Here is a 27,438-nt window from a genome sequence, read left to right on the forward strand (position 1 = left end):
GCATCAAACAGAAATTACCCGCACACATGGGGTGTTCGAGGCGCACATACAATATAACACTGCAGACAGTTCAACAGGGAGCGTGCAGCTCTTAAGGGGGCCACACCTTATTTACACTCGTTACAGTCTGAAATAAAACAAGATGAGAAATTAAATATTCCCAGCACTTTCTATGATGTAGTATGCTTGCTTATCAAAGTAAGTAATAAGAAATTACTCCTTACATTAAGGTAGTAGCCTAGTGAGAACAGGGTGTTGGGGGAATCACTCTTTTTCTCTTTTTCATCAAACCGCAATTTTTGCAAGTTCCCGCAATTTCATCGCATAAAATTGCATAAATATCCCGCATATTCCATCGCATTTTTAAAGAAAATGGGCCGCATAATCAAGGATTTTTGCCCGCAACAATCACAAAAAAACTTCTGCGTTTTTCTGGAAGGACTGATTTCAGAATGTTTGTAAACAATAGGCACCAAGATACTTCCGGGTGGCAGAACGCGAGCGGCTTCTACTGACCAATTGAAGAGATCCAGCTGGCTGTAAACAGTTACATAGATAAAATCATTGTTGTTGATCAAAGTTGAAACGATGGCGAAAACGTGTTGTGTTTGGGGTTGCGCCGCCAGATATACAGCAAAGGGTGTAGGGTTTTATCGATTTCCTTCTGAAAAAAAGTAAATCTATCCAGCGGAACCTGTGTGTGAGTAGGTTAACGCGAGTGGATGTCGTCAAAAGTAGTGCATGTTGTCTTCTTTGCGCTTCCCGGCCCGACAAATTAATCAACTGTTGAAATTTAGATTAGACTACTGCCGACGGTGTTTCTCCCTTCTAAGCAATTTACTAGTGTTGCCATAGGAACGCTTCGGCTTTTGCCAACCGGAAGAACGTCTATTACTGTTGTGACGTCATGGTGAATTGTCGTATTAAAGCTACTAGTAATTCAATCAAGAGCAGTAAGTGATTTTTCTCAATTTCTTTAGTTGTCTGTAGACTGGAGCAGGTTTATTAGGATGCTATCACTTAAGACCAAATGCATGGATCCAATATACTGTTAGGCCTACGCATTCTATTTTCTCTCAACTATTTATGTTCACTTAAGACTAACCAACTAGGTTTACGTGAATACTCGCCAAGCCTTGAATTTTGACAAATTTATGCATGTATTTGACCGTTTAGACATGCTCCCGATGCTCAGTTAATTTTGCTCTTAGTGTCTACACAGAAAGCCTCCCGGGGAACAGCACAAGTTCTCTTTCATGCTTTTAACAACTCTTTAATATCAAGCATAATGTCAAGCATCAACCATTTGACCAAAGACACCTTACATGATTTTACTGATTTGCACGTTAAGTTGGGCCTTTGAGGAGTGAGTATTATTTCTGGTGCATCTTTTTTTTTGTTTAGATAAATCTACCTGAGAAAATAAGAACGGTTTATTTTATTTGTATCTTTGTTCTACTAATTTTAACTGGTTTCTTAGTTCTTGACATTTTACTTTTCTTCAATGAGCTTGGACTTTACTGGCATTAGCCAGTATTAGTTTTACTGATTTAGCAAGACTAGTGGATTTTCGAATGTCATCTAGCATTTTTCCATTGTAACAAACTTATTTGCAACTTATTTCTCACGTCCCATGTCTTACAGCTGCTAACTGCTGTAAAAATGTTATTTTCAGAATTTTTTCCCTTTGAGAGACAAGACATGAGTAATGTTTATCTCATTATTCCACCAAAGAGATTAACATATTAAGGTTTTGGTGAACCACAGTTTCACCTGAGACCGCATAATCTCGAATATGATACTGCAAGTGGCACAATGACTTAATGTACATGATATACAAATATGTACGTTAAAACAGTGAAAGATATATGGCTGGAAAGATATATGGATGGATTCGCAAGAACCAAGGAACAGCATTTAATGTTTTTTTTTTTTTTTACATGTTAAACTATTCACATTAGATTATAAGAGTTAGGAAAGTTAACACTCATTTCTGTAATCTTATTTTGCCCTCTCAATTAGATTCAGTAAAGACAAACTATTTGAAACTGTAGCTTGCCAAGCTACTCCCTTCCTAGCTTCCCTAACTCACAAGTAACTTCCCTAACACTCCACATGCTTTATCGGATCTTAGTGGATCAAATTATCAGTTATTCAAGCCAAATCTTGACACCCTGTGTAATACTTTGTGCATCCATGTATGTCCTGTGAATTCCCTTGATATAGGAGCACAAAGATGTGCTCCCTTACAGAGGACCGTGATAACACGTCCGATGAAGAAAACCCTAGGTTATCATACCATTACAGGAACTCTTTGACAACCCTTTTCCCATCCCCCTGCTGCACTCGCACTACCTCCTAAGGGTTTGTTTGAGTAAAAGAAGAATGTGAACTAAACTGAGTTGAGTGTACAGAGTGTGAAATTGATAGTGAGGGAGTTGAATTCGCTGCGTTATAAGGAAAGACATAACAAAGGTTTCCATGAAATTGACCTTTTGTGGACTTATTTTCTTAAAACCTCTTGCATATTTCTTTAACCTTCACAACCAACCTTTGTACTTGAACTTGAGCCCCCAATTTGATTTAATATTATGAAATTCTATCAATCTGGCGCACACCCAGATTCTGCCATCACATCTGGATTTTTTAGGTTTTTGGTAGAGAGAGGTGTGAATTATTCTCTGGGGAAAAGCGCAGTGTCAGATGTACTTAATCCAGACACCAAGTGTTGGTTTCTCATTGGCAAGATTGTGATTGTGTAGCACTTATTGCTTCTCTTGCACATCTAGACTGCTTTGGCTGGGAATATTCCTCATAGACCTGTACATTTCAGGGAGGTGCATTCTCAAGTTACTTTTAGGACACCAATCCTTCACAGTTGGAAAAAAAAACATACTTTCAAAAGAGGTGCAGGTCATATTCTGCCCTTCATCCATTTCAATGGTAGCAGTTGACTTTTCTTTTACAATTAGGAATAGGGCTGGGTATCGTAACAAAATTTTCGATACCGATACCTTGACTTCGATACCGGTTCCTGAATGATACTTTTTTCGATACCAATTTTATCAATACAATACAAAACATTTCCTAAAAAAAAAAACTTTAATTTTTTCAGTTTGTTGGTGCTTTTTTACAGACTCAAAATATGTGTAAAAAAGTCATGCTAAAGTTTTCTATATTTCCTAATCATTTAACAACATGTATTCTTTACTTCAATGAGCTCATTGTTTCTGCCTTAACTTAATGCATTGTTTAACAATGAAACTGAATGAAAATTAATTGAAATGCATTACACACAGTCACCCCTGATAACAGATCACTCTAAACTGTAATTTAGACACATGCATTTTCTGTAAAGCTCCTTTGAAACGATATGTATTGTGAAAAATGCTATACAAATAAATGTGAATTGAATTAAATATAGGCTACTGGGGTGCGGGATGCCTCGCGGTCCGCACACATGAAGCTTGCCGCAAAGTCAAGTCAAGTCACCTTTATTTATATAGCGCTTTTTACAATACAGATTGTATCAAAGCAGCTTCACAGTGATAACATGAAAATAATACTTTTTTGCATACTTTGCAAAGCACTGGCAAAAGTAGCCTAATGATTATGGATGTGTCGGGAAACGATAGCAAGGAGATATTTTTATTGTTTATTAATGAACATGTGTTTACTAAACGTGTTGGCTGCAAAGATGATTATTGCGAATTTGCGATGCTGACTCGTCATCCCTGCAGTAGTGAACGCGCGCGCGCCTATATGGATTAGGTAATCAAACTATTTATTTCTAATTGTTTCGTTAAAAGTAGACATATTTTGAACATATATAGAACTATTTGTCATGTCTGTGAGGCAAACACGCTGAGTTTTGGTTATGTGACGCGCTCCAGTTCTTGTAGTCGAAGGCGGATAAACTTTCTACTCTCAAGTGTATTCTGTGCGCTAAGTGCCTTATCAGATTTACCTGTGTTGCTGGTCTTGACAGCATTTATCTTGTCGAAAATTTTGCATCGTGTGCTTATGGCATCGAGTCGGGTACATAAGTACACTTTTGATCATTTCCACATATTTTCTATCTATCTGGGTTGGGACGCTTACACACACACACACACACACACACACACACACTACAGCCTCACGTGCGACGAGGCACGTCTCTTGGTAGCCGCGTAAACTAGTGTTTTTCCGCCACAGCCAATCATGCTGCATGTTTATTGTTTCATTGACGTTGACGAGATTAACCACTTAGGTACCGAAACTTGGTACCGAAAAACAAGACATGTTTCGATACTCTGTAGTATCGAGGCAATTCGGTCACTACCTAAAAAGTACCGAACTCGGTACCCAGCCCTAATTAGGATTGCATTGCATTTTTCGCCAATGCGATTTTCATGTCAACTGATAATTGACTGATATTAATGTATTATTATTATAGGCTAGTACTAATAGGCCTACAACTTTTGTTATAGTAATTATGCTACAAACTTGCATGGTGAACAGTGCAGATTACCTGTAATATGACATACTTAGAGGTTGGTAGAATGATTATCCTGTTTTGGTGTTGGCCTTTTTTTTTTTGTCATACCGGACTAGAATCTATAGTTATATTTCCTTTAATGTCATTCCATTCTTTTTTTACTTATACATTCATATTTGATCTCCTTTTGTTTTCCTTGTCTGAATTTATTCAGCATATTTACTCCTAGTAATGATGGAACTTTTACTGAGCTCAAAAGTTTATTTAGGGTACAAAAGAATTTCTGAATAGCACACTTGTATTCATGAGCTTGTTTCTCTAAACGAGGCTAGTTTTTTGTAGGTTACCCTATGTGGAGTGCAGAACTAATCAGGTGCATATCAGTTAGTAATGCTGTCCAACTTGATGTTAACATGTCCAAAAACACTCAGTATCTTTGGGAAATGACATTGACGTAACCGCTTCGCTTTATTGTCCAGTATTGTATTGTCATTTATTGTCCAGCATGTTGGTCCTTTTACGGTTGGTTTTTATTTATTTATTTGTTAATGCTTAAAAATGTTGTATTCTGGCAGTGCAATCTTTGTGTAGAATGTAATTTTAATCATTTCTGATATTGTCATTTTTAAAAATGGATGGGAAAGGCGAATTAGAGTGCAGTTAAAAAGTAGGTACATTGATTTGTCTATCATATTCATTTTAATTTAGAATTATTTCAAATGACATTGGGAATACAGAACACAAACCATGTTTTTTCTTGTGCATATTTCTGTTCAACTGAGACGTGAGTGTTGTTCAACTGGAAATTAGTTCAAGAGCTTTTGTTTACATTCAAGGTAAGAAATTTGGCAGCTAAGGCCACGTCCACACGAAGCCAGAGCTTTCCCTATCCAATCTTTTTTTTCCTCGTTCTAAAAAAAATTTCGTAAACACGGCGCCGTCTCAAGAAATATCTGCGTACACACGAAACCACTGAAACCGATTGAAACCGATGTAGTATACATTCCAGACCAGTATGAGGCGCTGTATTTCTGACACAGATACACTAAAAACAGAGAAGATGACTTGCGCATAAACCTTTCGCGCTGTATACAATAATATACAGTATGTAATATTAGGCTCAGTAGCTTATTTTCTTTTTTACCAAGAACTTTATTGAACAATATGAAAAAACAATAAATTGTCTGGTACAAAATAGGGATGAGTCACGATATTCGATTAGTTGGCTAAAGTATAAAGCTTGCCACAAAGAACCGGCAAATAGCCTAATCATTATGAATGTCAAATATAGCAAGGACATTTTAATTGTTTATTAATAAACTAGTGTTTTCTGTGACGATGCTGACTCGCCACCTTCGCAGTAGGTGAAGGTGCATATAGAGAAAAATGCACACTTCATACGGATTATTAGAGTTGTCCGTTTCTTTTCGTTTTAAATTTTTTTTTTTTAAGTAGACATTTCAAGCTTAGATATATTTCTGAGTTTCTGTTCATTTATGAGACAAGCTCCAGTTCACGTCCGATGCAAGTTATATCGTGTTGGCGCCTCCATTTCCTGATTATAGGCTATTGTCTGCTATATTTGCTTCTTATTTATTAAATCCAGGAAATTGGTTGATGAAACATTGATTAAAATTAAGATACAATTTATACAAAACGAAATTCCCTTTAAAGAAAGGCTTTATGCAAAACACAACTTAATGAAGTGGTCAAAATGATGTGTCTCGATATTGCGCATCTTATGATAGGCTACTCACGCTGTTCACTTTTCATATAATCAACATATATGAAATGGAGAAAAATAACATAATATTTAAACTAAATATGAAACTAACTTTTCTTTAATGGCTACAACATGTAGGCCTACAGTACAGAGAAATGTAATGTCGGAGCGAACGCCGTGTCACCGCTGAGCATGAGGGGGCAGAGGTGCGTTTTTTGAATAATAATAAAATAATTCCCAGCGATCGTCGAATATTATTTTTGCTTGAAATGCCCATCCCTACAAAATACGAAAAGTCTTTATCAGACAAAATACAAGCATCATAGCATAAGAAATAAATATAAATAAATAAAGAAGTAGCCTAAAATAAAGAAATAAAATAAAAATAGCCTACATTAAAGTAGGCCTAAATAATAAATTAAGAAATAAAAGAGGCTCAGTAGCTTCTGAAGCATTAACTCAAGCAAGTCGCAGTTGTTACTGATTTAGCGTGTCTGACTAGTCGACACGTGGGGTGATGACATCATCGTTTCACAAAATATACGGATTGGCCATACACACGAAAACACAAGGGTGTCGTTTTCAGATTTATCCACCCTGAGACCCGGTTTCAAAAAATAGCGGTTTCAGTCTCCCTAAACGCCGGATCCGTCTCGACGAAACGCCGATCCGATAAAAAATGTGTACGTATATAGCTAAACGTGTCTCCGTGTGGACAAGGCCTAAAACTAGCCTTTTGTAACACCTTGTGGTTCTCCAGATGACTTCCATCTGCGGTTGTCAGTAGACCCTGTTGTCCCATATCTCCAAAAACTCTGGTACCACGAAGTTCCTCAGTACAGGTTATCTCAATTATGTTGATGGTATTTGTTCTCAGTGTACAGTATTGCTGTGTGCTAAACTGATCTCTGAAAGTAGTTGGAAAGAGTGTTGCATAGCTGCTTTCCAAGAACATGACCCTCTTTTCCCCTTTGTTTGAGAGCGTGTATGGGAACACAACATAACATCACCGGCCCAAGATTAGACGGGTGCAGTGTCACCACTGGAGGGTTCTGTTTCCCTCTTTGATTAGAGTTGGCAAAACTCACTGCATTGAAAGTGACAGTTTCAGCCAAATTGAAATGTAACTTGTCACAGCAAGAGTCAATTTGTCGGGGTCTTGAAGGCTAATGTTAACAGCAGCACGCCTTTATTTAAACGAATTGGCTTTACTCAATAGGCTAATGCAAATAGGCTACATGATTCCTTAATATAGTTATTTTCACACACAGTTTATTTACGGGAGATACAACTGCCATCTATAACTCTCACCCACATTTTCAGAACGCATTCTCAGAAAGTCTGTGTGACGGAACCGGACTGGACAACTAGTTGTATGTCACGTCATACAGTGCGAGAGAGACGCTCTGTGCTGTACAAATGCGGTTCTACCATTTTGCGGAATTTCATGTGTGGTTTCAGTAACTTGCAACGACAGAGATATGAGCTATGTGTCATCTGAAGGTTTTAAATCCAGTCACTGTTCTCCACCAGAGCTTCTCCCGTCAGTTTTGTGTTCTTCTTGCAACTCAAATGCTACGCTCTCCAGCCAGATATAAAAGGTGCTATCGGTTGATGAAGATTTGACAGATAAACTTGCGGCTCAATTGGGCTCTTGTTGTATCACGAGTGATCATAAGACTTACGTTTTATGGACGTCACCATCTTTGATATTACCTTGAACACTGGTAAGTGAAAATACGGGCTTGACTCCTGTCAGGTTCATACAGACAATGTTCAAGTTGCTGTTTGAACGAGACATTGAGACTCACACCTCTAAGTAAATGGGATTGACAATCCCAAAATCTGTGTGAACCTAGCCATAGTCTTGGATGAGAAGTGCATCTTTCCATGTCTTGTGTTTGCGCCTGAACTGGTGTGTTTGTTAGAAAGCCCTTATATGGATTTGAGTGAATATTCTTTGGAATTGTGTCCACAGATTATTCATTTGCAGTGAAATTCAGTGATGCGAAATAAAGAGAATGGGGCCAATATTTTAATTTCATGTACACTTTTATTTAGCCATGATCTCAGTTTAGAAACATTCTTTACATGTGTATGAGCACCACTGTCACAGTTGGGCAAACTTCCTACATGTCTGAACAGTGGCTTCTCTTAAATGCAAGTCTGAATCATTTTACTGGATGTATTTGGAAGTTTAAACTGATTCGCAGATGAATCTAAAGTCCACATGACATTTGTGTTTACTTTAATTATTTAACTTCTGTTTTATTTTTTGTAATTTATACTTATTTGAATTTTATTTATTTGAATTACTTTTTAAATAAAACCCTATTTACGGCTCTATTTTTTCACCCATCTTAGTTTGTGTCTCTCTTACAGTTTTGTTTTACGAACAATATCAGTTTGACTGAATTATGAAGAACCATGCAAATTTTTAAAATCTAAATAAACATTTACTTTTGAATACTTCATTTCACTAAAGAAAAATTCAAATTTGTCCAGTTAAAGAACTCATGTGGTGCATATCGAGATGGCAGCCCATAGCAGCTGTACTGAACTCATTCTAAAAGCAGGCTGTTATCCAAAGACTGTTCTTTTGTTTGTCTCATCTAATATTCATCACTCTTGCTCAATGCGGTCTCACCACCCCTGTTGTCGATTTTGTTAAAATTTCTTGAGAAAAATCATAGAAAATTGCTGTAGTTTCAATATGAGACACTGTTTCTTGGTGCCTGTTGATGGACACATGTTATCAAGTTTTTCACCATAGTGTGTTTCTCATGTATTAAGCCAGCAGGAAGTTGCCTGTCCTCATGTTACCTCTGGGATCAGAGTGAAAGAAGTTGAAATTCGGGAATGAAAACAGTTCTTTTGGTGTAAGTTACAATGAATGGTGTGTATGAGCTGGTTTCCTCTCAGTGGCCCCTGTATTCTCTGGTCACGCCTACTGTGTGTTATTGAACAGCATCATGGAGTGCATTTCAGGTCATTCTTATTTTCTGTGTAGTCTGGATGTATGCATGCTCATTCAGAGATCTCCAATAGAGCGCTATTTATTTATATTTTTGTAGGCCAAAACCTGGAAACAAGCATTTTAGCACTTTCAGTTCCATCGTCCCAAAGCCAGTGTTTTTTTTTTTTTATTATGAGTTTTTGGGTAAATGTCTGAAATAAGGTCTGTGGTTAACGAACAAACTCAGAGATTTATTTTATGTCATAGAATAAAACATAAAAATATCTTAATACCCCCTTGTACAAAATGTGTATGAATCATAACCTTTTGTTGGTCACGGAACTTAAAGGGTTAGTTCACCCAAAAATGAAAATGATGTCATTAATGACTCACCCTCATGTCGCTCCAAGCCCGTAAGACCTCCGTTCATCTTCAGAACACAGTTTAATATATTTTAGATTTAGTCCGAGAGCTTTCTGTCCCTCCATTGAAAATGCATGAACGGTGTACTGTCCTTGTCCAGAAAGTAAATGGACATCATCAAAGTAGTCCATGTGACATCAGTGGGTTAGTTAGAATGTTTTGAAGCATCGGAAATACATTTTGGTCCAAAAATAACAAAAACTAGGACTTTATTCAGCATTGTATTGTCTTCCGGTTCTGTTGTGGATCCGCGTTCAGTGACGCTGCTGACGTAAGACGCTGCTGACGTGTGTCTGGTGCGCCCGAGCTTCGTTTACAGTCTGAGAGAAACGCACGCAGGAAACAAAACAATCTTCACAAACATGTCTAAGGATTTCCACACAGAGGAAGACTTGCATTTTTTTGCCCAGCTATATTTATTTGAACCCGAATACACGGACGCACCAGATACACGTCAGCAGCGTCTTACGTCATCAGCGTCACTGCGGACTCGTGAACGCGGATCCCCAACAGAACCGGAAGACAATACAATGCTGAATAAAGTCGTAGTTTTTGTTATTTTTGGACCAAAATGTATTTCCGATGCTTCAAAACATTCTAACTAACCCACTGATGACACATGGACTACTTTGATGATGTCTTTATTTCCTTTCTGGACAAGGACAGTATACCGTTCATATATTTTCAATGGAGGGACAGAAAGCTCTCGGACTAAATCTAAAATATCTTAAACTGTGTTCTGAAGATGAACGGAGGTCTTACGGGCTTGGAGCGACATGAGGGTGAGTCATTAATGACATCATTTTCATTTTTGGGTCAACCAACCCTTTAATTTCTGCAATAATCAAGATGCCAATTGAAAAATCATTTGAGTTTTTGTTGAGGCAACCAGGCTGATGTTTGCTTCTGCGTTGGACTACAAAAATATGTCATCACTGCAGAAGTCCATATTAACGCTTTCAAAATGCCTCATGTTTGACTGGAAAGGAAATGTCTCTTGGTCATAAAAACGAGTACAACATGCCAAACTATTTGATGGAATACACACTCAGGCATTTAAATTGAAACCTGGCTTCCACTTTCACTAGATTTTAAAGTTTAAAGGGATAGTTCACCAAAAAATTACAATTCTGTCATTTACTCTCTCTCAAGTATTTCTAAACATGTACGAGTTTCTTTGTTCTGTTAAACACAAAAGACGTGGGTAACCAAACAGCTGACGGTAGCCAATTGACTGCCATTGTCATTTTTTTTTTTTTTTTACCATACCATGGAAGTCAATGGCTACCATCAACTTTTTGGATACAAATTTTCTTTAAAATATCTTCTGTGTTCAGCAGACGAAATAAATTCATACATGTTTGGAACCACTTGAGGTTGAGTAAATGATGACAATTTAAATTTTTGTGTAAACTATCCCTTTAATAAAAATAGTTTATCTCCTCCATTGAGTCAGCTGAAAAATCCTGTGTTTGCAGCATGTCAGACTAATAATCAGATTTTTGTCTGTCTTCATTCTAGAGGTCTCAGTCTAGATCTAAACTCTTAAATTGTGTAGTGACAAAATGATCAGAATTCCTTCACCGAAAATGTAATTTCCACCAACATGAGCTTTGGTGACTGATGGTAATGTGATGTGGTAGTGTTCAGTGACTTTGTTTTTAACGTTATTTAAATGATCAGCCACTTAAGGTGACAACCACAGGGCACCAGACTAACAACTTGAGAACAGTGCCACCAAGTTCTACAGATTTCTCTATCATTCGTCTCTTGTTGGATGTATTAAGCGATGCATGGAAAACGCTATCATAGATTATCACTATTCTGAGTGTTTCGTCAATGTGTTGATTATTCAACTCATTAGGCCTGGTTTATATATTATTTATAAATAAACTTTCCCTGCGTGATGTTTAAGTCGCAGTGTACTGGAAGTAGCAACATATCTTTTCCACCTATTCTGATGTACATCCAAGTGAAGTAAACTATCAAAAAGAAAATTTTGGGATATTTCTTGATTGGATGGAAGCAGATGTGAATGCGAGCTTGCAGTTGATTGTAAATTGGTGACATGCTGAATTTCTCTAATCATTTAGTCTGCTTAAACCCTGCCTCTTACAAAGTAAATTGCTACTTTGTAAATTGGTAAGTGCTAGGTCATAAAAAAAAATTAAACATGCATGGATTAATCCTTAACATTATGTTCAATATCATGCATGTAGAAATGTTTTTAATTGCTGCTATTTAAAAAATAAACATGAAATAAAACAATGCAATAAATTAATTAATTAATTTTATTTATTTATTCACCAACAATGACTCATGAGCTGTCAGATTGAGCAGCCCAGCAATAATGTTAGTATATCCAATAGTGACCCATAGCTTATACCTAGGAGGACCTAAAGGTTTTATTTGAAAATGACTGTTAACACTTTCTAGTCTTTGTTTTTAGAGATTGTGTAGTACACAAGTAAAAACATGATACACCTCCTTACTAGTACACAATGTGTACTAGTAATGAGGTGTATCATGTTTATACTTAATTATTTGGATAAAATTGAAGCAGATTTAAGCAGTTTTTGTCTTTCCTTTATAAGAACAATAGGAAATGAGATGGTCTTTAATACCTTCTTTCTCTTATTCACAGAGGTTAAAGGTGGAGAACCACACTTTAAGGACTCTCAGCTGCCAGAAGTGTGAATCGTAAGTAGCTTTATGATGTACTAATTTGACCTTCCGTTACTGAAGAAGAACACTATCGCTCAAAAGTTTGGGGTTGGTAATATTTTCTGTTTTTGAAAGGGTCTTCTGCTCACCAAGGCTGTATTTATTTGATCAAAAATACAGTGTAAACAAATATTGTGAAATATTATTAGAAATTAAAACAACTGTTTTAAATTTGTATATAGTTTAAGATGTAATTAATTCATTAGCATTTACTTCATCTTCAATGTCCTGTGATCCCTCAGAAATCATTCTAATTTGCTGGTTTGCCGCTCAAGAAACATAACTTATTATCAATGTTGAAAACTGTTGTGCTACTTAATGTTTTTGCAGAAACCATGATGCATATTTTTTACACTATTGTTTGACGAATAGAAAGTTAAAAAGAACAGTATTTATTAAAAACACATTTTGTAACATGATAAATGTTATCTTTATCCTTGCTGAATAAAAGTGTTTATTTCATATATATATATATATATATATATATATATATATATATATATATAAACCTGACCTAAACATTTTTAAAGGTAGTGTATATTTATAGTTTGAGAATATTCATATTATTATTTTTGTATGTATGTGTGTGTGTTTGTGCCACAGATTCATTCGGTCTGTAACGTGCACCCGTTCCACTTTGGTTTTGAGTTTGTGGGCAGTTTGGAGGCAATTAGGACTTGGTCAGCAAGTAGTGGTGGAGATTTCGGTTCATCCCAGTGACTCAAATCTTAATTTGTTCAGATTCAGCTCTGTGATTGATACATCTGAGTTTAGCATCTGATTTTAATCAGTTGAGTTTTATTTTTTTATACTTGTCTTCATTATTGGTTCTAAATCATTACCAGATACCTGTGAAATTCGAACCTTTATATACAGCACCATAACGGTTGCTACATATTCTTTTAAGACGAGCAGTCCATTCAGAGCAACTTACCACCATTTGTTGTCTTCTCCCGGATGTGATGGCCATACCATTGACAGGATGAAAGACAGGAGAAAGAACATAAAGGTGGAGACACACCCAGCCACCCATTGTCCTTGGTGTTGAAGCAAGGAAGTGAACTTTCACACTTCCGCTGTTATGTCGGTTAAGACTCACTTTGTGCAGCCCTGACACTAAAAAGTTTTTTTTTTTTTGTGAGATTGGCAGCTTTATGTTCTGGGGTCCATGTTTGTTTTTCTGTCTCTGCATTCGCTTTGGGGGTGTTGTGTGCTTGGCCGGTCTTGCTGCTGGTTACTAATGTATGTCTCGTCACGCTTTTGTGAATTAAAGGTAAACTGATATGGTGCAGAGGGGGCAGTTCTTTCATTGATGAATTTTTAAAGAGCTGCACTGCTAGAGGCCACAGGGCTGTTTATAATACCTTGTTTTTAAAAGATGTGTTGAGCTGAGGGAGTCTGCGATAAATTGTAAGAGACACAACAGGGATAGAAAGAGGCTGACAGCCCCCTAATATGAAATGTTATATATCAGTGATGAATTATACATAAGCTCTGAACTCAGTGTGAGCTGCACAATATGATTTTTATATTTGAAATGAAGTTATATTTTTTTTAATCTGCTGAAAGGATAAATGGACTCAAAGAGTGTGAGTCTCAGAGGGATTCCAGCACATAGTTTGGACTGAAGCACTGAGAAAAGGCAACATGAAATCCAAAATGACCCTGTGCTTCCTAAATAAATGCTGCTGGTCTTACTGTTTATGGTTTATCTGTGCTGATTATTTTAAATATTAAAGGGATAGTTCACCCAAACATTAAAATTCTGACATCACACTCAAGTAGTTCCAAACCTGTATGAATACAAGGTTCCAGTCTCCCAGTAAACATCATAAACAAGCATTCCCATACCAAATCAAATCCACAAATGAATCCTCCTATACATTATTATTATTATTATTATTATTATATTATACAATCTAAATTTTGTTTCGCTAGGGAATGTCTCATTAAAAAAGTATTGTGAATACAGTTTCATCTTACACCACATATACCAAAAACTAATTATGCTATTTAATATGCAGCATATCTATGCATTTGTATTCTATATATGCATATCATAGACATAATTGTTATCTATATATTTAGATATGTGTGCATACATTTGCTGATACATATACAGTATATTATATTAATAAATGGACCATAAATAGTTTAGTAAATTATCACATGCCTGGCATGTTGATGACAAATATATCTTGTTTTGAAAATAATCTTAGTTGTTCTCTGACAACTATAATTAGGGAAGGGAAGTTTATTTATATAGCACATTTCATACACTATGGCAATTCAAAGTGCTTTACAGAAAGGAATTAAAATAATATAGAAACAACACAAAATAAAAACAGGGGAAAATTAAAACCGTTATTAAAAGAGAAAATTAAAAGAGATATATGATAGTTATAAAATGAATTAAGAGTAAAAAGATGATACATAGATCAGCTTCTCATCTGGCAAAACACCAGTGTATCATATTTTTCATAACTCCCAGTTTTACTCTGAGATTTTCCCATGGTGATTTCACTGTCTGTGGTGTAAACTAAATTAACTAAATGGTACAAATTCTTAAAATCTCGTTGAAATAAAAATTTTCTTCAGGTGCAATGTGTATAATATACATGAACATGACATGAAAGAAATATTCACTAAGCACCAAATGCAAAGTTTCATTGTGAAAGTTTCAATAAATTCTATTAAAAAAAAAAACTATATAATCATCTCCGAAGAAAGCATGTCACTTTCAAGCAAAGCTTCTCACTCAATTTACATTAAAACAGGTTTATTTAGGAAATCTAAAGATCGCTGTCATAGCGATTCTGTCAGCAGTGGGTATTCGTAAATACGAATTTACGGGTATTCGTAAATTCGTTTGTGATTGTAAAGTTGTGCGTCAGTGTTAAATGTATTATAAAGGTACCATGTAAAGCGACCTTGAGCTTTGGAAAGGTGCTATGTAAATAAAACTTCTTCTTCTTCTTCTTTTTATTCCAGTATGGTCTTGCTTTATCAGTTATGCTTTTACATAAATATCTTATGAATGGTGTGAGAAGATGCTGTTTTGTCTTGTGGAAACATTATAGCTACACTGAAATCCCGTCCAGATTGTCTTGAATCAGTTACACAACCCTTTAGATGGACCGAGTCTCCATCGTGCAAGCCTGACTTTCAAACTCTAAACCTCTGCAGTGTTTCCCTTTCATTTAGTCTGTTCTTCTATTCATTCCTCTTTAATAATTCAAGCTTTCTCTGTGTGGTTCACAGGAGAGGCCACTGATGCAGCCATTTAGTCTGCACGACTCCACTGTGCTTCAGTCCAACTGTCCATTTTTAATCATCTTTAACCCCTACACCACACCACCTCACTTGTCAGTCAAGCTTTGACCCGTCTGTGTGTCAGTGGCTTCATGAGCCCGTCATGGATGAGAGGTTTCTGTTCTGTCTGTTGTTCTGACATCAGCTTGTCTACATCCTTTGTTCTGAACTTGGCTTACAGAAGACAAGTCTTCAGGGGTTTTTCAAATTAGTTCATTTCTCAGGGTCTTTACAGTAAATGTGATGTAAGATCCATGTAATTCGACTTTAACTATGTGAAAACAAAATGCATGAGTATTCATCTTCATGACTTTATCTGGTAGAGAGAGCAGCGAAGACTCTAGGGTGAAATTCTCAGATACACTTGTTTCTCAATTTTTCTCAGAACTCTTAAACGGCAATGTTTTCAACATTGATGATAATGTTGTCTTGAGCACTATATCAGCATATTAGGATTTCGAAATGTTGTGATTTTCTTGTAAAATGTTTTAAACTTTGTTCACCAAAGAATCCCGTGGGGGAAAAAAAGGATGTCCATAAAAACATTGATGGTGATTTAATAATAATTAAAATATTGAGCACCAAATCAGCATATTAGAAAGATTTCTGAAAGAGCATGTGACTCTGAGGGCTGGAGTAATGATGCAGAAATTTCAGCTATATAAAAATATTTATTTTGTCAGTTCATTATACTGTCAATTAAGCAAAACTTGTTGTGAACCTGGATTTTTATTTTAAGGCGCTATTGGAATGTTCTGACACAGCAGCTGTTTTTAGATCTAAAAATACCCAACGATGCTTTCTAGCTCATTAGCTCCTTCCAGTCCATTGAAAAATGCCCAGTTTTACTCCGGTCGGTATTCTCATTCACGTTTCGGAAGCGCTGCTTGAAAACAGGAAATACATTCAGTGAACAGCGGTTAGCTCACCCTGCCTGGTTGTTGTGGTGACAGGAAGCTAGGATTTCAAGCTGGAGAGCCTGTGCAGGGCATTGTTACCGTGGTTACAACGTGCTTGGTTCAGAGCCCCACTAGAGGGCAGTATATACAGATACATACAGGTGCATGGACAGAGTGCGCCTGTGTAGGGCAGGCAGTACTGTATTAAAATCCATCATATACTTTATTATTCCTGTCACCACTCTTATGCAAATAAATCTCCCACTGCATAACATACAGACTCCATTAAAACTGGACTGATCATTTCTACTCTTATTGTTGCGTTTTATAAACGTTCTACTTTTATAAATATTCCACATGTAATATTTCTATATAGTTGAAGTTACTCTTTTCTTATGTCCGTTTACATACAGTAGTGGCCAAAAGTGTTGTTTGGAGGGGATATTTGTTCAATTATTAAACTATCAAAATATAAGGACAATTTAATAAATATTTTAAATATGAGGGAAGAGCAAAATACGAAACTTTAAGGATTTATCTGATAAAATAAATAAAATAAAAGTACAGTAGAAAAATGCACAGAAAAACAAAAAGCTCAGAGGAAAAAGCAAACGTTGACTTCAATAAACAGTTATTGATATTTTTGCAGTTATTGGTCTCTTGTTTTTGTATGTATTCATAATATCTTTCTATGACAGCTTGTCAAAATTTGGCACGTTTTATTGTGTTATCTCAAAATAAACAATTCACTCCAAACACAACTATGCAATATGCTTACAAAATATTAAAAAAAAATTGTATAAGGGGTGAAGCTGTCAATTTTCCTAGACTGGCCACTACTGTAGTCGATTACATATGTATATAGATTAAATAAAATATGTTAATATTTAGTGTATATTACATTAATTTATGTTCTCAATAAGGCTGAATTATCGTTAATATTATTATTATCAATATTGAAAACAGTTGTTACTTAATATTGTTTTTTGGAAACTAAATAGATTTTTCAAAAGAATTTGGGTCAATTAAATTTGATTTGTAATCTTTTGTATAAACGTCTTTAGGGTCACGGAGTAATTTATTGAATACACGTATTCATTTCTTTAAAAAAAATTACTGCCCTCTAATCGGTCTATTTTTCTCCGTTATTGCATTAGGTTGTTTCAAGCACATTTACTCATAATACTCTCACCATCTGTCTTGTTTAACTCGCATTCTTTCTTTACTATGACAGATGTTAAAAGTGTGAATTATTGTACTTTTATAATTAAACCGTACAACACAAGGAACAGTGTTGATATTTAGCATATACCAAAATATTTCCAACTGAGGTCAACCATTGCATGTCTAAGCTACACTAAGTAGTGGATGAATCAGTGTTTTTGAACAAATTTATTAAATAAATGATTCAATGACTGTCATAAAGACAGGCACTTGTTGTCACCTACAAGCACAACTATGTACTGCAGAAAGTCACTGAAACCCTATCTTTACATTCCGTTATATTCAGTTACATACATTATTTAATTTTATTATTGTGAGGCAGTGTATTTTTTATTTTAAACCCTTTTGGCTTTTTTATTGTTTTAGTCAACTTATTTACCTGCCACCTAATATCCTAAAACATTGTCGCTGTCTGTGATGCAGTGAAATCGATCAAGCTTCTAATGACTGTAAACCCGTTTAAGTTTAATCCTCATTAACTGGCAGCGTGCAGTCGTAGATGAGAGAGCAGCGGAGACGTTAATCAAATACCTATCTGTAACAAACTTAATGAGGAGAGGAGAATATTGAACGTTGTGTTCTTAGGTATCACTGCTTTTTAAATGGAAGGGATGCAATTAGTATCGCAATTGGTATTTTTCCAAGGCCTGAACATGAATTGGAAAAGCTGTCTTAACTTTGAGAGAACCTTTTAAACTAAACTGAAACTTTAAGCACTGAATAATTTTCACAATTGAGAGAGGCTGATATGTTGTTGTGTTTTGCATATAAATTAGTTTGTATGAATGATCTCCACTTCTGAAATCACACATGATTTTGCTGTGTTATTGAATCTTCAAATAGGCGTGTGATTGTGTCTCAGTTCGTGCAGGTGTTTGGATGACTCACTCTGGCTGCAACATATTGGCACGGTCAGTCTAATAAATGGCAGGTAATGATCCCCCCTCTGCTCTTGGCGCTCTCTTGCTGTTGAGTCGCCACAAACCACTCGTTTTGATGTTGGCACTAGCAGCTGTGCTTTTATGCCAGCCAGAATACCAGCTGACTCTCAGACTGAAGCCACCCATTCATGCGATTTTGGCACAGGCAGTTAATCAAGGGAAATCATATCACGGAAGCTTAGAAGCTCATTTTGCTAAAGGAATCTTTCTGTGGCTTTCTTAGCAGCTATGATGTTTCTTTTGCAGAGTAATCCTTAAATAAACTAGGAACTTCGGAAAACAAATATTATAGATTTCTGTTCCTCCATTGAAAGTCTTTTCATCCAAAACTTTCATAAGAAGATTGTAAAAGAAATGTATATGGAGTGGTTTTATCCAAGTCTTCTTTAGAGAGACAATCACTTATGATCAACAGATTTAATGTAGGCTTTAATTTACATGAATTAACATTGATCAGTGAACATGCATGGATCCCTCAAATATGGAAAACAAAAGCTCAACCGTACAAGAACAAACCTCATTGGAAACTTGTATGGGGTTGTAACAATACGAGGGTGAGTAATTGATAAACATCATTTTCATTTATGGGTGAACTATCTCTTTAAGCAAGCAATTATTAGACTGCTTTTGGGTTCACCTGACCCGGATCAGACTGACTTCACAGGGAAAGTTCACAAATGCATCACTCTTGTGTTCAAAAACAGCTGAATGAGAGAAATTATCAATACTCAGTAATGTTGATTTAACTGCACCACTTGACACTGTTGGATGAGAACAAAATTTTAACTGAATTGAGCTGGATAATGTCACTTGCCTTTTGTAGAGCTGCTTAATTATTAGAGTTTAATTATTATAGAGTTTAATTTTGTGGAATTTTACAACAAACTATTTATTTATTAATGTAAAGCTGCCTAGAAAACAAATATGTAGTCTAAAGTGCATCCACACCCCTAAAGCGTAGTTGTGTACCTTTTTGTGTGTTTGACATTTTATTCGGTATTGTTTGTCTGTTTTAAATTACATGTTGTTAAATGCTTGATCATGTTCGTGTCATTGTGCATAAGCAATCCTCTATCTGCTCCTTCAGATTTACATAGATCATCTTATTAGCTTGTTTTTGGATCCGATGGTGTACTCTTTTTGAGAAGATGCATAACAGCACTCCCTACCGTATAACAGTGAAAACATGGAAAGCCGAAAAACACATCAATGGCATAGAAGCGTTGTTTCATAAATGAAAGATCTCGTCAATGGCGGGGAAAGAGTTAAGAATTAAATATTCAATTATGTACTTGTATTATTATGCTGTTCCATTATCATTGTATCGGTGACATAAAATGGTCTTAAAATTACAGTAACAGTAGTCAACAGTAGTTATCGTGACAGACATATTTCTGTGTCTGACTTTTATCATTAACGTACAGGCTTATACGTTAGTCATCCTCACTAATAGGTATGTAATAGAGGCAAGACTTATAGATCTTGGTCAACTAGTCATTTAACAGAGGACATCATGGCCTGTTCCTATTTTAAACTGTAACTGCAGCGTACTAATCCATGTCAGTGTATGCACGTACAGCCTTTTCCTCTGCTGTGTTCAATTCACATCGAAAATCAGGATTTATTAAAACCCCTCCAGGATGTTTGAAAATCAAGGGATGTCTGTCTTAAATTGATCTTGCGTGTCTGTTTTATTAAAGACTTTTCCCTTCATATGCAGCACACTAGCCATAGCAGTCTAAAGGTCATTTGAAGTGATTGTCTGTGAATGTAAAATCACCCAACAGAACTTTTATCTGGCCTAGCTCCCTATGCACATGGTCTATTGCTTTTGTTCGCCAGTAGTCTGAGTGCGGGATATCAGGCTGTGCCGCATTCCTGATTACAGGAAATTGATAACTCTCACCTGGAACAATGACTGTTGTGTAGGTAAAACAATGGTTTAATGTTTTGGGAGCAGTTGCTACCTTCTTCCTGTGTTTCCTGGTATGATTCTAGCTAAATGACTCTTTGCAGTGTGTATTTTTGCTCCTGACAGCCTTTTGGTCTAATGCTACAGTATATCAAAGAACTGGAAAAATTGTCTGGTTGGTTTATCTTATAACTAGACCTGGATTTATTAGCAAATGCTAGTAGTAGAAAAATGTAGTAAGAATATTTGGATAAACTGATATTACTAGTTTATTGTTTTTTTGTGTGTGTTTTTTTGCCAAGGACCACCATTACAGTTGTGCATACTTAGTTTTTATTCCTATTTATTTAATGTTGGTGCATAACTAGGCTCATACTGTGCATTTACATGTCCAAGGAATCAGACTTGAGAGATAAAACAGTCAAATAGACTTTGTCTAGCACCTAGCAACAACTCAGAACATCCTAACAACCACCAACAGCATGACATGGGGTCATGACATGAGAAATCAAAATTTCCTTCATCTTTTGACAGGTTTTATTTTTGTTACTATTTACATATACTGACAAACAGTTATACACCATAGGCCCGCCTACTGCCGTTTAGTCGCTTAAAGGATAAGTTCACTTCAGAATTAAAATTTCCTGATCATTTACTTACCCCCATGTCATCCAAGATGTTTGTCTTTCAGTTCAAATGCTTTGTTCCTAAATTAATCAGTCATTTGAATTAATCGGTTGAATCTCAATGACTCACTCATTAACGGTATCTTGCTGCCACCTACTAGCGGTTTTAATTTCACATTTAAAGTATCTTTTCATTTTTAAAATCATTTCTAATATTAATATTCAACGTTTTATGATTTAAACATCAAAACATTATTTATGCATTTGTAACTGCAGGTTAAATGCATTCATGTCCCTCTGAGCTGCTTTAAATGGTCTGTGTAAATGCATCTAAATGCCACTTCAGATGCAGCTTCTGTGTTTCTTAATTGCAAAGATGAATTTTGTTGATACTGGTTTCATTTGATTTGAAACAGCCCTATTGTGTCATTATTCTAATTGAATTTATTGATTAAATGTAAAAAGTTAACACATGCATACATTTAATTAAGTGGCTTTATAAAGGTAAAAATGCCCATTATAGGTAAAAAATCAATTACAACTAATTGGAAAAGATGATTTCGTTCACTGCTGTGAACTGACCGACACACTTAATATGAAGAATATCAAAAACTTTAGGAGTCAGCTGTCCACGGCAGTCTTAAACCTGCCAGGGTACCAACACAATAGCACACTCAGGAAAACATCATCTAAGTATCACTATCGATTCCAGAAAATATCGATATCATTTTTCAATATCGCACACCCCTTTTTTCAAAACAGTTACTCTTGTGCAATAGTGAGGAGGCATTGATATTTTTTCCCTTTGCAATGATGGTAGCCAATCATAAGTGTCTCTTTACCCTCTCAACAGCATCTGTTTTCTTCATGACGTATACTCGGCGGAGGGTGGGACTAAATATCCCCCACATCTGATTGCAAACTGGCATTCAGATCTTCCTCCATTTAGTTTCCACTATATACATTTTTCACTTGCATTTACTTGGATTTTCACTTGGATTTACGTCACATTAGGTAACAAAAAGGCACTTCTGTTTTGTCGATTTTAAAGGAGCGACACCTTAATGTATCTTTTTCTGATTGTTTTTTTTTTTGTGCAAATAACTTTAACAACATAGTGAACCTCTAGGAACTTAATGGGGGGAAAAAAGAGAAAAAAAAAACTTTTTACATTGTGGTGAAATAGGTTTGCACAGGCAAGCACCAATCAAATTTTTTCCCAGGAAGTGTAAAAATCAAGTAGTAGCTTACTCTAATCAGTTCTATTTTGAATTGTCCCGTTGTCTTTTTCAACTACCTTTTTATCAACCTCTTTTCACCCTTCCTTTTACATGTTTATAGAGTAATCTGAATGTCTCTTCCTGTCCCTCTCTGTCTCTCTCAGTGAAATCCACACCCTCAGACCTTGGATTGCACCGGATCGATGTGAAAGCAGGGAGCTGACACAGTGAAAAGCAATATTCATAAATAATGTACACAGAACACAGCATGATCTTTTACCTCTTTTCGCATTCCTACTTTTTTTTTTTTTTTTTTCCTTTATTTATTTTTAAACAGGGACAATGCAAAATATACATTAACCTTAAGAGGAGAGATGCATTTTACCAGGTTATAGCACTTGTGCTAATTTTCACCTGTAGTCCCTGGGCAGGCTGATGTCAACAGATACACATATTAATAAAATCATTCCTCTCAAAAACAGCACAAAAAAACACAATAAAAGAAGAAGAAAAAGAGTCACACCCTTCATTCATTCTTCAACATTCATTTGCAAATACCCTCTCACATACACGTCAATTACAATACATATGCAAGCATGTTTGTTTTAAAAGAAGCCATTTTTTGGCCCGGTCTGAAAAAGTGCTAAAATGTACACATGTGGTCAGCTCCGTTGGCAACTGATTCCATTGTCTGATGGCCACACATGAGAAAGCTGAGCTGCCGAATGCTGTTTTACACTGAGGAATCCTACACTCGCCCCGGACAGTGGATCGAGTGACTCTAGTTGCAATTTCTGAGCTCAGTGAAATAAACCTTTTTAACGGAGGGCCTGCAGTACCATTTATTATCTTAAACAAAAGACAGATATTTGAATATATGACTGTATTTTCAAAACTTAAAATACTATGTTTTTTAAGAATATGACAATGATGAAACAACCTAGATTTCTTGTCATGAATCTTAAGAGATCTTTTGTACAATGATTCCAGGGACCTTAGTGCTGTTTTACATGCTTGTGACCAACTCGTCATGCAGTATCGAAAGTGCGGAATTATCATCGCATTCAGATATAAATTAGATGCATCTATGGTCAAAGAGTTCCTAATATATCTAAAATGTGCTATGTTCATTTTCAACGTGTTGGTTATCTTTTTAATATGTTTTTTAAAATTTAAATTTGGGTCAAGAATGACTCCTAAATATTTAATTTGGTCAACCCTTGAAATTTCCTGACCCTCAATAATAATTTTTGGTTCAGTTTTACATAGCGAGGACTTGCGGCGGTTTGTGAAAAACATAGAAACTGTTTTGTCAACATTCAAAGTTAAGTGAGATTTTTTTAGCCAAATGGAGATATTTTTCATTTCCTCAGTTAACTTTCGAGCAACATCCATAACAGTTTTGCCATGAATATACACCACTGTGTCATCAGCATACATTATCATTTTAGCATTAATACACACAGACGGAAAATCATTAATATAAAGAGAAAACAACAAGGGCCCTAATATAGAGCCCTGAGGCACACCCATAGTGCATGCTTGTAAGGGAGATGATACATTATTTATTGATACACACTGTTGCCTTGCACTAAGAAAAGATTTAATCCAATTTATTGTACTTATACTAATAGAGAAATGTGTTAATTTATCCATTAGTAGTTCATGGTTTACTGTATCGAAAGCCCTACGCAAGTCAAGAAAGATCGCCCCTACAACACCTCCACTATCCAAACTTGATTTTATTTCTTCTATTAAGTAGCAACATGCTGTCTCCGTTGAGTATCGTTTTCTGAAACCAAACTGGAGAGGATGTAATGCAGTATTGCAATCAAGATGTTCCACTAACTGTGCTGCAACTACTTTTTCAAAGACTTTGGAGATAGTAGGAAGAATGCTTATAGGTCGATAGTTAGAGACCTGGAGCTTGTCTCCTGACTTGTGTATAGGCTTTACTATAGCTGTTTTCAAAGATGTGGGGAAGATACTTTCATTTATAGACTGATTTATAACTTTAGTTAACACTGGAGTTAAAATTTCCTTGTGCTCTTTTAAAAACACAGAATCAATGGAAAAAATGTCTTTAGATTTACTATTATTTATGTGTGATATTACTTTCAAAACTGTCCTTTCATCTACATGAGACAATTTAAAGAACCACTTCAGGAAAACTATTGGTCATCACATCTGTAAACTGTCATTCTAGAACTCAAAGAGTCTATTCTTTTAAAGTCAAAATTAAATAAAAGTAGCGACAGATCTTGTGTAATGGATAATCATAAAGAAAAAAAGTGCAGGTTGGTAACTAGGTTCTTGATTGGATTTTAAGATGTGTTCATTGCACTCAAAAGTTCAGGTAGATGAACGTAAACTTGCACGGGCGGGGTTTAAACCGACTTAATGATTTTGTTGGGATTTTACTGAATTTGGTTGAATTTTATGAACTTTAAAGTTGCAGTTTGATCATATTTGAGACTGTGTGTTTGGCACTGTCACGCATAGCCTACTGTACACTGCCACTCTAATGAATGAATACTTGCCCTGCCACTGTAGCATAACAAAATGGCCTCTAACTTTTACACAAGTGATGTTGTTCAGATAATATTGTCGGTTTGTTTTAAAAAAATAAAAATAAATAAATAAATGTAAACACTAAGATTGGCTGATCAGAGGAGTAATCTTAAACATTGCATCAAAATGAGAATAAAGCTGTGAATAGAATTGCTGACTAACTTTGCAAGGTTATATCCAATTTTTAACTCTTGTAACCATGTATAATAAACCTGCACATAATACTTGTACATTTCAAGGGTACTAGAATGGGACTTGTCGTAATTTTCCATTAATGTTTACACTGAGAACTCCAGGCACAGGAATTGCATTGGTAATGTATGACATCCATCCTTTGAAAACCACTTAAAAGACAATTTAAACATCTTAACAGCTCAAAAACTTTTTCTCTATGGAAGTATTAATGTAAATGCTTTAAAAAAAGAAAAAAGGTCGTCTTTTAAACCCTCACTTTCTTCATTGACTTCAGTTTTAAGTGCATTAGAAGTCTAAATTATTTTCTGTGGCAATCGACAGCATGTTCGTGATGCTGTTGTTACAGCTTTACTTTTATTGAACCCTTAGAACACATTTAAATGTTGCTTTAAAATACTATAACTCTTTTTTTATAGGGGAGGTTAAGGATTTTCAACTGTCTTGAGATTATTGCATTGTCTTATAAAAAATGTGCAGGGTGCTGCACCTCTTTGATATCATTATGCCAGCCAGATGAAGCCCCACTGTTGAGACTTTCTTTCTCTTTTTGTTTTTATCTCTGATTGTGTCACGGTTGGGAGAATGAATGAGCTTATGTCTGTGTTGCTGGGCTTTGTTGATTTGGTCCATTTATTCTGGCAACAGGGCTAAAGATTCCACCGAGAATACACTGAGTGTAATGAATCACAATGTCAAGACTTCTTATAGTGAAGCCCCATGTTTCTGTCAGTGAGGAGTTTTACTTCAGAACCTCATTTTGGTGGAGTAAGTGGGTGTAACAGGTGTTAGAAACGGGTAGTAAAAAAGAGAATGCATCTCAAGGCCGAATCATAAGTGCAGTGCAATAAAGTGACAAGTACAACTAATTTGCCCCAAACCATTAGCGCCAAGCTTTCAGTTTCTAAAAAACAAATTACACCTGAATGTGAAATGCACTTTGGACGTTGTTTGCACCTTGAAGTGATAACTGCAGTTCATTTCCAGGCTGGTGGAGCCGTGGACCTCCATGCATGTCCTCTACACGCTTGGGTGATTGTCTTTCTGCTCAGTATTCAGGAAGTCAGGTGCAGAGTCTCTTGTGGGGACCACATCTTATCATGGAAGCAGCTGGTGTAGACTGAAAAATAGAATCTCGATCCTACACGTTTCCCAACAGAACCAGTACAGACTTGTCTAAGGTGGCAGTCAGACTTCATGAGTCTGTTGGATCACTTTGCAAACTAAACCTGCTGTTTTCATTCCCACAATCCATTTGAATCTTTTGGGTCTGAACCATTTGATCCCATCAAGTATACCTGTAAGGCGCGTGGCTGTTATGATGAAATGTGATTCGTCCTGATTATGCTTGTCTATTTATAGTTTTCTGGCTGGTTGCCTGGAGCCTCATGTTTTGCCCACCTCTCAGACACCACTGCACTTGCAATATCTTCCCCCATCATTCCATCACCCAATAGTGTGATCCCTACAATGGAACTCTTTATCATCCTTTATATTATTTGCTGATGAGTCAGGCAATTTGCATATCTCACACAAGGCCCAAGGGATCCCAGTCTGTTTGCTAATCTGGTTGGATATGTGAGATTAGGTGAGGGAGCTCAACACATTGAGGGATAAGGTTAGGAATGAGGCGGACTGTCATGATTCGTTTTGGCTAAAGATCGTTTGCTCAGGTAGAATTGCTTTCATTTAGTTTTGTCCACAGCCTGTCGGCACCTTTATCTGTGTTATTTCTTCCCTTTGCAGTTTTCTAAATTGACTGAGTAATCATGCCTCCAGCAAAATGTTGATGTTGATCTCTTCAATTTACCTTTTTCTGTAATGTTATTTGTAATATAAGTAATTTCTTAATGAAATGCAGCATTTTATGTTGGATAGTCTTGCTCTTTTCTAGCCCTGCCTATAGCAGGTGATTGAAACAATTGTGAACTTGGTTCAGGATCATGGTAAAGACATAACTGCCAATTTGGTTCGGAAACCAATCTCAATAAGAAGGGTAGCTGTAACTGCATAATAACAAAACTGTAGCCATATTTGGGATGAAAACCTTGCATAGTATGTGCACTGTATACTTTAATCTGTTTTAAAAAAAATATAGAATTTGAAACTGAAACACTAAATAATTCAGATAGTAAACTGTATTGTCACATGACATTTTGCATGTTTTACTCAGAAAAAGCCTTCATTTCAACATAAATGTATGTTGAGTCAAATAATGAGTCATGAAAGAAGTTA

The 27,438-nt window shown here is 35.9% G+C and overlaps 1 protein-coding gene across 2 annotated transcripts in view; it reads left to right on the forward strand.

Moving 5' to 3' along the window:
• fbxw7 (F-box and WD repeat domain containing 7) overlaps positions 1-27,438 on the forward strand; it is a 173,335-nt gene that overhangs the window by 36,328 nt on the left and 109,569 nt on the right. For both annotated transcript variants that reach the window (XM_077232408.1, XM_077232410.1), the window contains exon 2: positions 12,227-12,282. The gene's annotated coding sequence lies outside the window, so the exon portion shown is untranslated. The remainder of the gene's footprint in view (positions 1-12,226; positions 12,283-27,438) is intronic.

Source organism: Siphateles boraxobius, unplaced genomic scaffold, assembly GCF_051911475.1.
Source record: "Siphateles boraxobius isolate OS27281-9 unplaced genomic scaffold, OSU_SipBor_1 17, whole genome shotgun sequence".
Classification (NCBI taxonomy): Eukaryota; Metazoa; Chordata; class Actinopteri; order Cypriniformes; family Leuciscidae; genus Siphateles; species Siphateles boraxobius.